This window comes from Lissotriton helveticus, chromosome 12, assembly GCF_964261635.1.
Source record: "Lissotriton helveticus chromosome 12, aLisHel1.1, whole genome shotgun sequence".
Lineage (NCBI taxonomy): Eukaryota > Metazoa > Chordata > Amphibia > Caudata > Salamandridae > Lissotriton > Lissotriton helveticus.
In genome coordinates, this window is record NC_136073.1 from 470,898,149 (window position 1) to 470,912,714 (window position 14,566).

Here is a 14,566-nt window from a genome sequence, read left to right on the forward strand (position 1 = left end):
TTCATAGGGCATACTGGACCCCGGCGAGGCTCCACAAGGCAGGCATAAGAGGTACTGAGACATGCTGGAACTGCGAAAAAGAGACCGGTACCCTAGAACACCTCATTTTCAAATGCCACAAAGTTAGGAAATTCTGGGCGAAAGTGTGCAATTTCATTAATGACCACCAGCAAGAACATAACGATCAGCACCGTGAGCCTCGCAACGGGCTTCATGACGGAATGCCTAAAAAACAAAGAGGAGAGAGACCTAGTGGACATCCTACTAACGGCAGCATTAAAAATAATTCTAACGAACTGGAAGAACACAGCCAAAGCGAATTTCAAAACTTGGATAAACTGGGTCACCTTCCTCAGAGGCGCAGACAACATCACCAGCAAGTTCTCGAAGGAACATAATGCCAAAGACGGAATGTGGGAACTTCTCGACACATACTTGGAATCACGCGGGACGTAAGGCCCCCCCCCCTCTCTCTTCTCTCTTCTTTCTCTCTTTGCATTACAATGTACTGTATGTAACTTCTTATGTGAAACTTATTTTTTAATAAAAACATTTGAGATTAATTGTAACGGATCTTTGTGCAGAGTGCAGAGTGAGTGTGTAGAGTGCAGAGTAGTGAGTGCAGAGTGCAGAGTAGTGAGTGTGCAGAGTAGTGAGTGCACAGTAGTGAGTGTGCAGACTAGGGAGTGCAGAGTGTGAGTGCTGAGTGCAAAGTGAGTGTGCAGAGTGAGAGTGCAGAGTAGAGAGTGCAGAGTAGAGAGTGCAGAGTAGTGAGTGCAGAGTAGTGAGTGCAGAGTAGTGAGTGCAGAGTAGTGAGTGCAGAGTGACTAGGGAGTGCAGAGTGACTAGGGAGTGCAGAGTGACCAGGGAGTGCAGAGTGACCAGGGAGTGCAGAGTGACTAGGGAGTGCAGAGTGCTAGGGGGTGCTAGGGAGTGCAGAGTGCTAGGGAGTGCTAGGGAGTGCAGAGTGCTAGGGAGTGCTAGGGAGTGCAGAGTGACTAGGGAGTGCTAGGGAGTGCAGAGTGACTAGGGAGTGCTAGGGAGTGCAGAGTGACTAGGGAGTGCTAGGGAGTGCAGAGTGACTAGGGAGTGCTAGGGTGTGCAGAGTGACTAGGGAGTGCTAGGGAGTGCAGAGTGACTGCAGAGTGCTAGGGAGTGCTAGGGAGTGCAGAGTGACTGCAGAGTGCTAGGGAGTGCAGGGTGACTGCAGAGTGCTAGGGAGTACTAGGGAGTGCAGAGTGACTGCAGAGTGCTAGGGAGTGCTAGGGAGTGCAGGGTGACTGCAGAGTGCTAGGGAGAGCTAGGGAGTGCTAGGGAGTGCAGAGTGACTGCAGAGTGCTAGGAGAGCTAGGGAGTGCTAGTGAGTGCAGAGTGACTGCATAGACTAGGGAGTGCAGAGTGTGAGTGCTGAGTGCAAAGTGAGTGTGCAGAGTGAGAGTGCAGAGTAGAGAGTGCAGAGTAGAGAGTGCAGAGTAGTGAGTGCAGAGTAGTGAGTGCAGAGTAGTGAGTGCAGAGTAGTGAGTGCAGAGTAGTGAGTGCAGAGTGACTAGGGAGTGCAGAGTGACCAGGGAGTGCAGAGTGACCAGGGAGTGCAGAGTGACTAGGGAGTGCAGAGTGCTAGGGGGTGCTAGGGAGTGCAGAGTGCTAGGGAGTGCTAGGGAGTGCAGAGTGCTAGGGAGTGCTAGGGAGTGCAGAGTGACTAGGGAGTGCTAGGGAGTGCAGAGTGACTAGGGAGTGCTAGGGAGTGCAGAGTGACTAGGGAGTGCTAGGGAGTGCAGAGTGACTAGGGAGTGCTAGGGTGTGCAGAGTGACTAGGGAGTGCTAGGGAGTGCAGAGTGACTGGAGAGTGCTAGGGAGTGCTAGGGAGTGCAGAGTGACTGCAGAGTGCTAGGGAGTGCAGGGTGACTGCAGAGTGCTAGGGAGTACTAGGGAGTGCAGAGTGACTGCAGAGTGCTAGGGAGTGCAGAGTGACTGCAGAGTGCTAGGGAGTGCTAGGGAGTGCAGGGTGACTGCAGAGTGCTAGGGAGAGCTAGGGAGTGCTAGGGAGTGCAGAGTGACTGCAGAGTGCTAGGAGAGCTAGGGAGTGCAGAGTGACTGCATAGTGCTAGGGAGAGCTAGGGAGTGCAGAGTGACTGCAGAGTGCTAGAGAGAGCTAGGGAGTGCAGAGTGACTGCAGAGTGCTAGGGAGAGCTAAGGAGTGCTAGGGAGTGCAGAGTGACTAGGGAGTGCTAGGGAGTGCTAGGGAGTGCAGAGTGACTGCAGAGTGCTAGGGAGTGCAGAGTGACTGCAGAGTGCTAGGGAGTGCAGAGTGACTGCAGAGTGCTAGGGAGTGCAGAGTGACTGCAGAGTGCTAGGGAGTGCTAGGGACTGCAGAGTGACTGCAGAGTGACTGCTAGGGAGTGCAGAGTGACTGCAGAATGCTAGGGAGTGCAGAGTGACTAGGGAGTGCTAGGGAGTGCAGAGTGACTGCAGAGTGACTGCAGAGATTAAGCTAATGGCAATGTAAATGACAATGCCATTTATTTATCTGTTTTCAAAACCAACACATAAATACAGATTTTGTCATTTACAATGCCAATAGCTCGAACTTTTCCAAAGGCGAAACCATTGCATTGTAAATGCTTGTTTGCAATGCAATTGTCACACATTTTTAGGTTTCGCCTCGTCGAAAGCTGCGCCGCCTCTGTCCTCCATTGGCTAGCTCCATAAATGAAGGCTAGCCATTGGAAGAGAGAGGCGTCCGTCATTGTGCGAGGCGATTGGTGAGCGTTCCCAGCGATTTTTCTCATCCTGCCCCTTTGACAACGTCATTGCGGTGGTGGGCGGTTCCTATTTTCCTACTTTTTTTTGGGGCGGGAAGGTTTGTTTTGGTCATTGCAGGCCGACCGCCGCCGGAAGAAGTCCATGTGAGTGCTTTTTCTTGCCTTTCTTGCCATTTCCGCCCCCTCCCGCTGTCCGTGCCTTTCCTGCCCCCCCTCCCGCTGTCCGTGCCTTTCCCGCCCCCCTCCCGCTGTCCGTGCCTTTCCTGCCCCCCTCCCGCTGTCCGTGCCTTTCCTGCCCCCCTCCCGCTGTCCGTGCCTTTCCCGTCCTCCCTCCTGCTGTCCGTGCCTTTCCCGTCCCCCCTCCCGCTGTCCGTGCCTTTCCCGTCCCCCCTCCCGCTGTCCGTCCCTTTCCCGTCCCCCCTCCCGCTGTCCGTGCCTTTCCTGCCCCCCTCCCGCTGTCCGTGCCTTTCCTTGTTTTCTTTGAAAGTGCCACATCCGTCGTTCAAGGGTGGCCAGTGGGGAAGGGGGGAGCCTTGTATGAGCCCCACTCCCAGCAGTAAACGCCCCCCTCTGTGAGGAGCATGGGTGCCCTCGCATTAAGATGTATACATGCTCTCAATGTTAGATATACTTGTGCTCTCTAGTGACTAGGTTTAGGTGTGGTGCACAAGAGACGTGTGCTCTCATTATGACGAGCATAAGCATGCTCACTGTCTCATGCCTGGACTGGTACATGTTCTCTCGCCGTAAGGTGTCAGGGGGTGTCCTTATAAGATGCACGTGTGCTCTCAAAGTGTGGGTGCCTTCTCACTTTGAAATGTATATACTCCCTCACTGAGTTGTATAGATGATGTGGCTGTAAGGTGCCTGTGTTCTCTTTATAAAGTATGCATATCTTCGCGCTGTGAGGTGTGTATGTTTGATCATTATGAGTTGTGTAGGCGGTGTCGCTATAAGATCAGTGCATGCTTCCGCAAGGTATGTAAATATACCTTGCCACTGGGCGTGTAAGGTCGAGCTCATGTATGCTGTCTCACTCAAGCGTATAGCATGGTCTGGACAGGAGATACATGTTTGCTCTCGCTATATGGCGTTTGGGTGTAATATTTACAAGTGCTCTCGATATAAGGTGCACTTGCACCCTCACTATAAGGTGAGTATGTGCCCTCACTGCGAGGTGCACTTGTACCCTCAGTGTAAGGTGCATGTGTGCCCATACTGTGAGAGGCCCCTGTGCTCCCAGTGTAAGGTGTAGATTTGCCCTCAATGTGAGATTTCCTCAAGCTCTCACTATAAGTTGTTTATGTGCTCTCACTGTGCTCTCATTTTAGGCTGCGTGTGTGCCCTCACTGTGAGATGTGAGCGTCCGTGAGCACCTCACAGTGCACCCTCTGTCACATCTAAGTGTTGTCACGCTAAGGTGCATAAATATGCCCTTGTTGTGTAAGGCGCACGTTCTCTCAATGTACGGTGTTGGCGTGCCCATACTGTGAGAGGACCCTCTGCTTCCAGTGTAAGGTCCATTCACTGTGAGAGGCACGCGTGCTCTCATTATAAGGGGCACACGTGTCCTCATTGTGAGAATCACATGTTCTCTCACTATAATAAGGTGTACATCTGTGTGATGTGCAGGCCTACATGGACACTTCACAGTGTGCGCTACATCGGGTGTACTTGTGCTGTCATTATACGGTGCATAGCTGCTATCACGGTGAGAGGTGCACGGTACATTATACATTGGGTCAGATGTAGATGCTCTCACTAAAAGCTGCATGCGTGTCACTACTGTGAGATCTCCACATACATGTGCCCTTTGTCAGATGAATGTGTGCTATCACGAAAAGGTGTCCATGAGCCATCAGTGTGAGAGGTTCATGTACCCGGACACTTTACTTTGGATACTTTGTCAGACGCACGTGCTCTCACTGTACACCCGCCTTCATTGGGGCATGTGCGTGTACTCACTATGAGGTGTGTGTGCGTCTACTGTGAGGTGTGTGTGTGTGTATATATAAATATATATCCTCAGTATAAGCATCTTTCTTTCACAGTCAGCACTCTGATAGATGTATGTTCGCACTGCAAGATGACCGTTCTCTCCCTGCACAGTGTAACTGTGTCTTCAGCATAAGATACTTATCCCACTCTATGCATGACACGTGCCTCCGTTGTGAGATGTGCCAACACACACGGCCTCTTCATAGCGAGGACCGCATTGCAAATACTATAGGTCTCGCATTTGCGAGAGATTAAGCTATTGGCATTGTAAATATTTATTTATTTTCAAAACCAACACATAAATAAAAATTGCCATTTACAATGCCAATAGCTCAAACTTTTCAAAAGGCGAAACCATTGCATTGTAAATGCTTGTTCTATCCGTGTGTTTTTCCTGGTTTCCGCATGTGTCCCTTCCCGCTTCAAGGATTCAGCCTTCTCTAATGCTGGAATCACCATTAAATATGCAACTCCTTCCTGTTCGAGCTACCTTCCACGTTTTAGGGTTTTTCTATCTTGCATCGTTTGTTTCCTCTGCCAACATGAAGACTTATCTAGTCTGCTTTTTACCTAACTCCTGTTACAGCAGTTCAGTCAGGAATTATGTGTTACAAAGCATAGTAGCAACCATTTTCTTCCAACAAAGAGGACAAATGCTGTGTTGCCAAGACTAACTGTGCTTGAAAGTATCATGATTACCTTGCAATGACGTCACTTAGGACAAGTAACATTCTACCCAGATTTCCAAGATGGCTGTTGTATCTCCAAACTACGTTAGACTGTCATTCCAGACAGCGCCAACTCTGCAAGGACCGACAGCCTTCACTTCCCTGAGATGGTTGGAAGTATTGCCCCCCCATAACTAGCAGTCTTAGGCAGTAAGCCATACCTTTTACGCTTCCTGACAAGGTTGTATGCAGCTGGGCTTGGATGACTGAGGTTTGGGTGCAGGATCTGAACTCAGGCAAGTTGCAGGTGGTATGTAGCAAATTCCGTGCACATGGCTGTGCGCTTTGATGCCTGGATGCCCACGTGGGCGTTTTTGGCACACAGCCTGGCCGAAGACCAGGTCCTAAGGCTATCCCCTGCAAGTGGATTCCATCACCCCTGTATACCCACACCGACACCTCTCCTCAACCCCTGCTCATCTGCATACAGCCATAAATACTCTGAAAGTCTCAAACCAGACACCCATTCTAAAACATCACAGGCCTGGCAGTAGCAGGACTTCTACTTTGAGGCACACAGACTTGCAGAAGATTCGACTACAGTCATACAAAAGAGAACATTAGGTATAGAAAAATACATGTATTGTGCATTTTGCAGCACCATTCAAAGAGGAAATAGCCTCAAAGGAAAGGTTTTCTGCAGGAAGGTAGTCCTTTCTGCGCAAATACTATCCTCACCACGACGCAGACACCCTTGCACTATGGGGACAGGGTGCCTGTGCTGGGGCTAGGCAGCCAAAAGTGTGCCAGTCCACAGAGGACAGAACTGTGCCATTTCTCCATTTCTTTTAAGATCTGGCACAGTTCTGCTCCCTCCAGCTGACGCATGCAGCGCAGTGAAGCTACTGCGTTTCGCCACTTCTTTGTAAATATGCCCCAGAATATATAGCAACCCTCCTGAGAAGTGTTCATACTTAAAATGTACCAGCCCTGTTAAGCAAATAGCATACAGTCACAATTAAATTATTGTCCTACTACAAAGAGCTAATAGTGCACAATTAAACCTCTATCAGCGTTGTTTTGAAGTGTTAATTTTGTACCTTTCCGTGTAAGTCCATCCTGATTCACTACAAGCACACCAGCCTTGCTAAGAAGTGTTGGTATTATCCAATATAAAGTACAACAGACAAGGGTTGTAACTGCCACATTAATATACAGTCACAGTACACTCCTGACATCAATGACATGCCTGTAGAATTAGTACTCCTCTTTACCCCCTCATCTTTCTATCCCACATTCATCCCTGTCTGCTGATAACTTTGCCACATACTTCTCCACAAAGGACTAATCGTGCAGCAGTACTACCTAATCTCTCTTCTCCCGTCTGTACTTCCCCACACTTCTTACTCATCCCGCCACACTCCCTTCCTTCTCTTACACATCTCCCTGTGAATGAATTCCTGGTCTGAAATCTTCCAGCTTCTACTGTGCTCCATCTGACCTTTTCAGTCCCCAAATTACCACATTAATGGCACTCTTCTCTTATGTACTCCATCTGACACCCCCCTTCAATATTCTTTCCACAAAAGGAACCAACCCTCCATGTTTTAAGGATGCAGTGGTTTCATCCATACTCAAAAAAACAAATGCAGATCCTTTAACTCCATGCAAGTACTCCCTGACCGGTCTGCTCCCTTTTTAGCAGTTCTGGAATGATTAATCTATAACCGTCTCAGTTCTTCTCTATACTCACAATGTACTTGATCAGGTGCGTTTCACTCCACAGAAACTGCTTTCTGATCCTGTTGGAGCGACTCATTGGCAGGATACTGTTGGAGCAACTCTCAAACTGAGCAGAGGAGCATAATATCCTGTCCGACCTGCAATATGGGTTCAGGTCAGGACGGGGCGCTGTTGAGCAAAATTTGACCCACTATTTGCAGATTTGCAAGTATACCAAGGCCAAGAGGGAGGCAATCCATCTGGCCTTCATGCACCTCAGCCCAGCCTTCAATAGAGTTAACCATTCCAAGCTGTGGTCCATGATGGCTCAGATGGACATAGAGCCTGCCCTAATATATTTATTTCCCGATTTGCACCAGGACCTCTCAGCATCTATTAGATATGACCCCAATGGGGAATGCACACCGCACTTTAAATTGAAGGGAGGGGTTCACCAGGGTTGCATACTTGCGCTCTTGCTTTTAAATATATATTAATACATTAGAATTAGCTCTTACAGACCCTCACCTGGAGGTCCCTATGGCTGGTGGCCGCTCACTCCTTGCTCCTCAGACGACACACTATTAAATTGCTCCGATTCCCAGAGGGCTAAAGAAACTTCTAGATTTATTGATTTTATGACAGCCTTGACCTGTCCACAATTTCTTAAAATAACACGTGATAAAGTTTGGCCCGCCTAAGACAAGAACCATGAAATTCATGGTAGATGGTGACCATATTAGCCAAGTTGATTAGTTTTGTTATTTGGGTGTCCAATTAGACTCTGGTTTCAGCTGACATCCTTTTATAAATCATTAGCAGCCCGTCCCGACGTTGTCCGGCTATGAAATAGAATGTGTGCAATGTGTGTAATAGGCAAGGGAAATTTATTTTAGATAGATAACATTTTTAGCATGAAGTGTTACAATAGTTAGGCATATGTGTGCAGATACTGTGTGTACCTCGGAGTAAGAAGTACTAGCAGATGTCTCCAGTGTGTATGTACTCCACTTCCGTAGGTAAGCGTGTGTGAAAGTGCATTCAGTTGTAAATTTCGTGTCCCCCGCAGGCACGCTGAACCGCGTCATCCCCCGCTTGAGGCCCGGCTCCAGTTTTGTTTGATGTTGTGCTTGTGGTGTAAAGTCGTTGATGCAGAGAGTTGAGTGGGTGACAGTGCGCGCTGGAGATGCTGCGCGTGTGGGAAAGTGCAGTCAGTTTAAAGGTTAGTGTCCCAGCAGGCGCGCTTAGTCGCGTCATCCGCCGCCTGAGCCCGACTCCAGCCCTGGTTGATGTTGTGCGCCTGGTGTCAATTCGTTTATGAAGAGAGTTGAGTGTGTGACAGCGCGCAGGAGACGCTGCAGTTAGTGTCCCCGCAGGCATGGTCCTTTATGCAGAGAGTTGATTGGCTGACAGCACGCAGGATACTGTGGCGTTATTGTCCCCGCAGGCACGATCAGTCTCGTCTGCCCCCGCCTAAGCCCCGGAAATTGACGCGCCCATTGGCCACGCACCTTGCTCCCGCGCAATTGCTGCACCGATTGGCCTTGGCCACGCCCCCGGCCCAACGCACACGTTTGTTTTCCACACGCCCTCAAGGCACGCTTTTTTTTCGGATGTGCCGCGCAATAGTTGCCGGTTGTCACGCCCATTGCCACACCCCTTGCTGCCGCGCCCTTTGGCCTTGTTCACGCCCCCAGCACACGCTCCCAGCACAACGCACACGTTTAAGGAACGCTTTTTGTTTGCCGCGGGACTGCTTTGCTGTTAAGGTTCTTTTACCTTTCAAATGTATATGGTGGGCATCTGTATAGCCTATGTCCTTCTGCTGCAACTGCCCTTTCCAATGCTGTATTGGGTGTTGAGATCGGTGCTGTGGTTCCTGAGATTAGCCGCCTCAAAGGTTTGGGCTCTCTCTTTATAATATTAGTATTGATAATGAGGCAGCTTTGCACAGGGCAAGGTTTAATATCTGAGACTTCTCCCGGTGGCTGGGACGCACCCACATAAAAACAGTTTTGGACATATTCAAGGCCAAGTGCATCCCAATAGCTAGCTCTATGGGGATATGGGCCAGATACTCCAATTCAAGCGTCAGGAAACAAATTCCTCAGGGGCCTCTTAGGGGTCCCACAAAGTACATGAAGAGTTGGGGATAGGGCATGTGATTGATTTTATCCGGCTCTGACCCTGTTGCTTTGGCTTTCAGTCTGGTGAAAGGAGAAGCTAGGCCTCAGATTGATCATGCAAGAAGGCTTGAAACTGGATAACTCTTCTCTGATCTCATGGCTGACCTATGTCTCCTTGGACTGTTTTGTCCGGTGTGCCTGCTCTGTGTCCATGGGAGTGTGGGGAGAGGTCGTGTGGGTACGTGCGTGAGGCATATGGCTGTGTGCGTATAATAAACGTGTGTATTTGTAACAGAGCTGGTCTGTGCACGTTTCATTCTTGTCACACGCTGCCTGTGTCGGTGAGCAGCGCACATCATATGCTTACCAACAACAAGTCCATGAACTAGAAGCGAAGGGCTCTGGTGAGAGCGTGGGTCAGAGACATTCGGATTAAGGAGGAGGGGGGGGCTCCCGTGGTTGTTGGAGGGGTGGCTGGAGATGGGGGTGGGAGAGCACCCCATCCACTCCAGCGCAGAGCACAATCACAGACAGAGACCGGTAGTCCGCTGCACTTTGGTAATCTGGTGATAGGAAGGGCGGGTCTGTCGTTATTCACCTGTGTGCAAGGAGGAAAAAGTCAGGCTTTGAAGCCTTGCTCCTCACTCAGCCGTCACCACAATCACACACCACACCTTTCCCTAAATGCTTGTTTAGCAGGCGCTAGCATCTGTGCGTTGTGTACAAACTACTGCGGTGCTATTTTAGGCTGTAGAGCCCACTTACATTTAGAGCTTACTTCTTCCAGTCTGAGATACTTTAACAGTGTGTGGTGCAGATCTGCCGCATAGACATAATGGGGATATAGATATACTCAGGGCTTTAAGTGGGGGGGGCTGTGGGGGGCTGAGCCCCCCCCCCCCGTTTTTTGGGAGGGCCTCGAAAGGGGGCTCTATTTTCGAGCCTCAAAGGTCAAAGGTAGGGTGAGTAGATGTCCCAGATTTTGTTTGGTGTTACTAGTGTGGGTAACATATCTTGATAGTGAAATTCTGCCAATTTCGTTTTTCACTATTGAAAGACTATCTTGCCCATAGGATAACATGGGGAATGCTGTGTGACATGTTTACCTGCATATCTTCCCATAACGGCAAGATAGACATATGGAATCGGGTATCAATCAATCAATCAATCATTTGTAAAGCGCACTACATACCCGGGAGGCTTTTTTAAAGTGTTTGGTATTTTCTGGCTTATACTTAATAAATATTCTTTTTTGCCTATTTTATTATCCTTTGCTGGATGCGACTTCATGATTTTCTTAAGCACACAATGCTAGTTATCTTGATTTAGAACACGCCCCTACTCAGATAGGCCACACCCATTTAAGAAATTTGCCACGCCCCTTTTAGAGCACTCCAGTTTTTTTCCCCACTTAAAGCCCTGGATATACTTATATATGCATGTATATTTGTGGTGATGTCATTTGTGGTAAATGGTTACATGACGAGATTACATCAGACCCTTTGCTTCTGTGTGCGGCGTTGTAACGTTTGTATTAATACCAACTTTGCATAAGTATTCATTTCTTGAAGTTAACGCTGCAGGGATGTAACTCGCAGATTTATAAAAAGAACACCATCTTCACATCTAGTCACATGTTATTACTGTTGTGAAGGGGAATGATCTAAGTTTACAATTTGAACGCTTCTTATTTTCGCCATTACTTGATTAATGCTTCACAAAGGGAAACAAAAAAAACAAGAACATTTTCAATTCCAATAGCTCAAAACAATGTCATTGCGAGACCTATTGCATTGTAAATGCTTGTTTTATCTCGCTATCTTTCTGGAATTTTAAAGTCAATCTAATTGTAAAATATTTGATTTTTATTACATGAATTGTACTGTGCTGGACTTTTATGATGTTTTCTTCTAAAATTGAATAAAGACTATATTGATTGAACTGCTTGCTCACATCTATATCTACATAACCTCTGCCCAGCACAATCGCCAATTCTACTTCCACAGCAGCCCACTAATTCGCCCCAATCGTCCTTAGAACCACAGATGTTGGAGTCAGCTGGTTTTCAACTTTCTGACTGGTCCTTTGCTGCTTCCTTGGGCTTCTTGTTTTCCACGTTCACGCCTCTACCCACAAGGCTCAGTCCTTTGTCTGCACTTCTCCCTTGTTAACATATTGATCTCCTTTAAATCATCATATCATCTCCGTGAAGAATGATACATGAATCTTTCTTTCAATTCCCACCTTGGTTACTGATCTCCAAACAAGACTCTCAAATATAACCTTGAATTTGTAAAGCGCACAGCTACCTCCGAAGTGATTTCCCGGTACTGGGGGCCCTCGGGAAGATTAAGCGAGCTATTGCCCAGAGTCACATGGTGCTGGGCTGACCTGCTGCCGGCGCAGGGGATTGAACTGTGAACCCCGTGGTCCGGAGTCAGGCACCCTGGCCGCTGCGCCACACCTCTGCCTGCCTCATAGCCGCTACTTACTATATGGCAGTGTGTTCACTCATGGTAAATTCCCGCACAATTGAAGTAATCTATTTTCCTGCTGCATCGTCCCCTTCCTCTCTGCTTAGCCTAGCCATCCTTCCCGAGACATAGATCATTACATCTGCAGGCAGAAACCCCGAGGTATCCTGGAATCCCTCATTGAACCTTGAAACTTTCACAGCCAACACAGTCACATCAGCCAGCATAAAAATACTAAACATAGGGAAAACTTCACACGGGCACTGAACTCCCCACTAATACTTTCTAAACTGCAACAGTCTACTAATATGAGGTCTTCCCTTCTATTCATTCACTCCCCTTCACAAGGTTCTACACTTTATGTCACTGACCCTATACAATCTTACGCTACACCCTCCCACCTCTCAAGTGTCGGCTTCAAACCATTTTGCAGTCGCCAAAAAACAGAGCTCTTCACAGACTACTCATCATAGTCTTCATAAATACTAATGGCTGTTCTTCAAGTTACCTACCAGTAACATGAGCAGATACATCCATACTCACAACTGAAGCTGGGCCATGAAAAGCCTCCTAGACACGCCCAAACCTCTATGCAGAATCAAGATTCTGACCTTTTCACTTATCAGTTCCACTGCACTAGTAAGTTCTTCTTCCAGAACTGTTTAATCCCTCAAATTGCATCCTTCAAAACTACTCTCAAAGAAATTCTCTTCTTACAAGGTGCTCACTAAATAACTTGACTCCAAACTATTTCTATATATGTGTATATATTAGATGCCGCCGAAAATTGCCTCACCTTTGACTTCTAAGCCCAGAGCCCCTGAGGAAGTGTTTTTTTTTTTACATGAAACGCGTAGGGCTGGACATTTATTTTGTGTGAGCTGGTGCTTTTTCTTCGAGTTGCTTCCTGCAATAAAGAAACTTTCTGGCGATTCTTACCTGAAGTGTGGCTTCTTCTACAACAGGCATACCTTTCTGTGGATGTTTTGCGGCTTGTGCCTGAGCCGCGGAAGATTGCCCCGGTGCTGTGTAAGCATCCCTGCAAGTCCGTCATACGGCAGACCTACATATGGAACAGGTGCCAGTATTGCAGGAGTAACAAGCAGCGTGAATGACTTTGTACACAGCCACAAATCCACTTGGATAACAAGCGCACATTTTGGAGCAAAGTGTGATGCTGCCCACGAGGGAAACACGACGTGCACTACATTTACCAGGAGGCCATTGTGATGGCCACGCCCACCAAGGCGGGGTAAATGGAGTATATTAGATGCCGCCGAAAATTGCTTCACCTTTGACTTCTAAGCCCAGAGCCCCTGAGGAAGTGTTGTTTTTTTAACATGAAACGCGTAGGGCTGGACATTTATTTTGTGTGAGCTGGTGCTTTTTCTTCGAGTTGCTTCCTGCAATAAAGAAACTTTCTGGCGATTCTTACCCGAAGTGTGGCTTCTTCTACAACAGGCATACCTTTCTGTGGATATATATATATATATATATATATATATATATATATCTTACATGTATGTATTACCATGTTATAGTTTCAAAATTCACCGTAATTTAAATCTGATCACCTTCTCCATGTATCCACGCGCAGCTGGGAATATCATATGTACCAAGATAATTTTTCTATGTAAAGCTTTTCTTGTCAAAGTGTCACGTTTCTGAGATTCTATAAATACTTTCTCTTTACAAGAAGCACCTTTGTGGCATTGCAACCACATGGATATGCTGGAACCAAAAAAATAGAGACATTTATTTGGAAGAAAGATATCCAAAGATATAATTATTTAGAGGACTGCTAGTTGTTGATATAGAATATGCAATTGGGAATTTGTGCTGTGCAAAAGCAAGCTCAGATGTATGCAAAAGTTCAGCTCTCAGATCCTATGCCAGACCTTGCCTTTTATATCTGGAAGTCCAGTTTAGTCGTTTGTTTGCTTGTTAAGTGGAACCCTGCTTCCTGTGTTGGTTCTTGTGGTGCTTTCCAAGGCATTTTGCTGTTTGGGTCATGATGGTTTCTGTTGGCCAAACCTTGATACATCAAAAAGACTGTTAATGGTACAATTTGTTAGTTAATGACAGCTTTGTTGCTTATTTAACTGGTGACAGCCAGTCAGCCTGAACCAATATCCTCAAGTACATTTTAGAGACAAGGTCATTCACTGACTGCACTAAAGCTAACCGAGTTTCTTTGACTTTTCATTCTGGTTAACATAGTACTGCCATGTTTTTAATTGCAGGGTGTTTCCTGAAAGCATCTGAGATGAAAACCCTTTAACACGACCCGTTCAGTCCAAATAATCCATCTTCTGTGGGCCATGGCTCGGCTTGAACAGTGTCCCTTCAACTTTACTGTCCTGGACCTTAGCACCAAGGTAGGAATTTCCTGTTCTGTGTGGATATGGGATGAGTCATGAATGGAGAAGTGAGTGCACCAACTGACTGTAGGACCTCCTGCTGCTGTCATTGAGAACAAGGCCACGATATTGTACTTCACTGAAAAGAGTTTGTGTGTCTTAAATCACGTAAAACTGTTTCTACTAAGGGTGCACCAAGAGAAGCCAACATGCCTGGCCACAGAGCACAGTACCCCACCGATGCAAAAAAAAAGCAGTGGGTTAGCAGAAGTGAGACCATACACCCTTTGAACACTTTCTGATGCCATTACAGTGTTGTCTTTGTTCCTTGGACCCTCAACAACATCTTACTTCCTGCAGAGGGTCTAGGACAAAACAGTAAGTAAACAAAGCTCTTTGAGCAAGATTTACTTCCTTGTCCGGCCCCTCCGTTCATGACTCCGGAGACCAGGAATG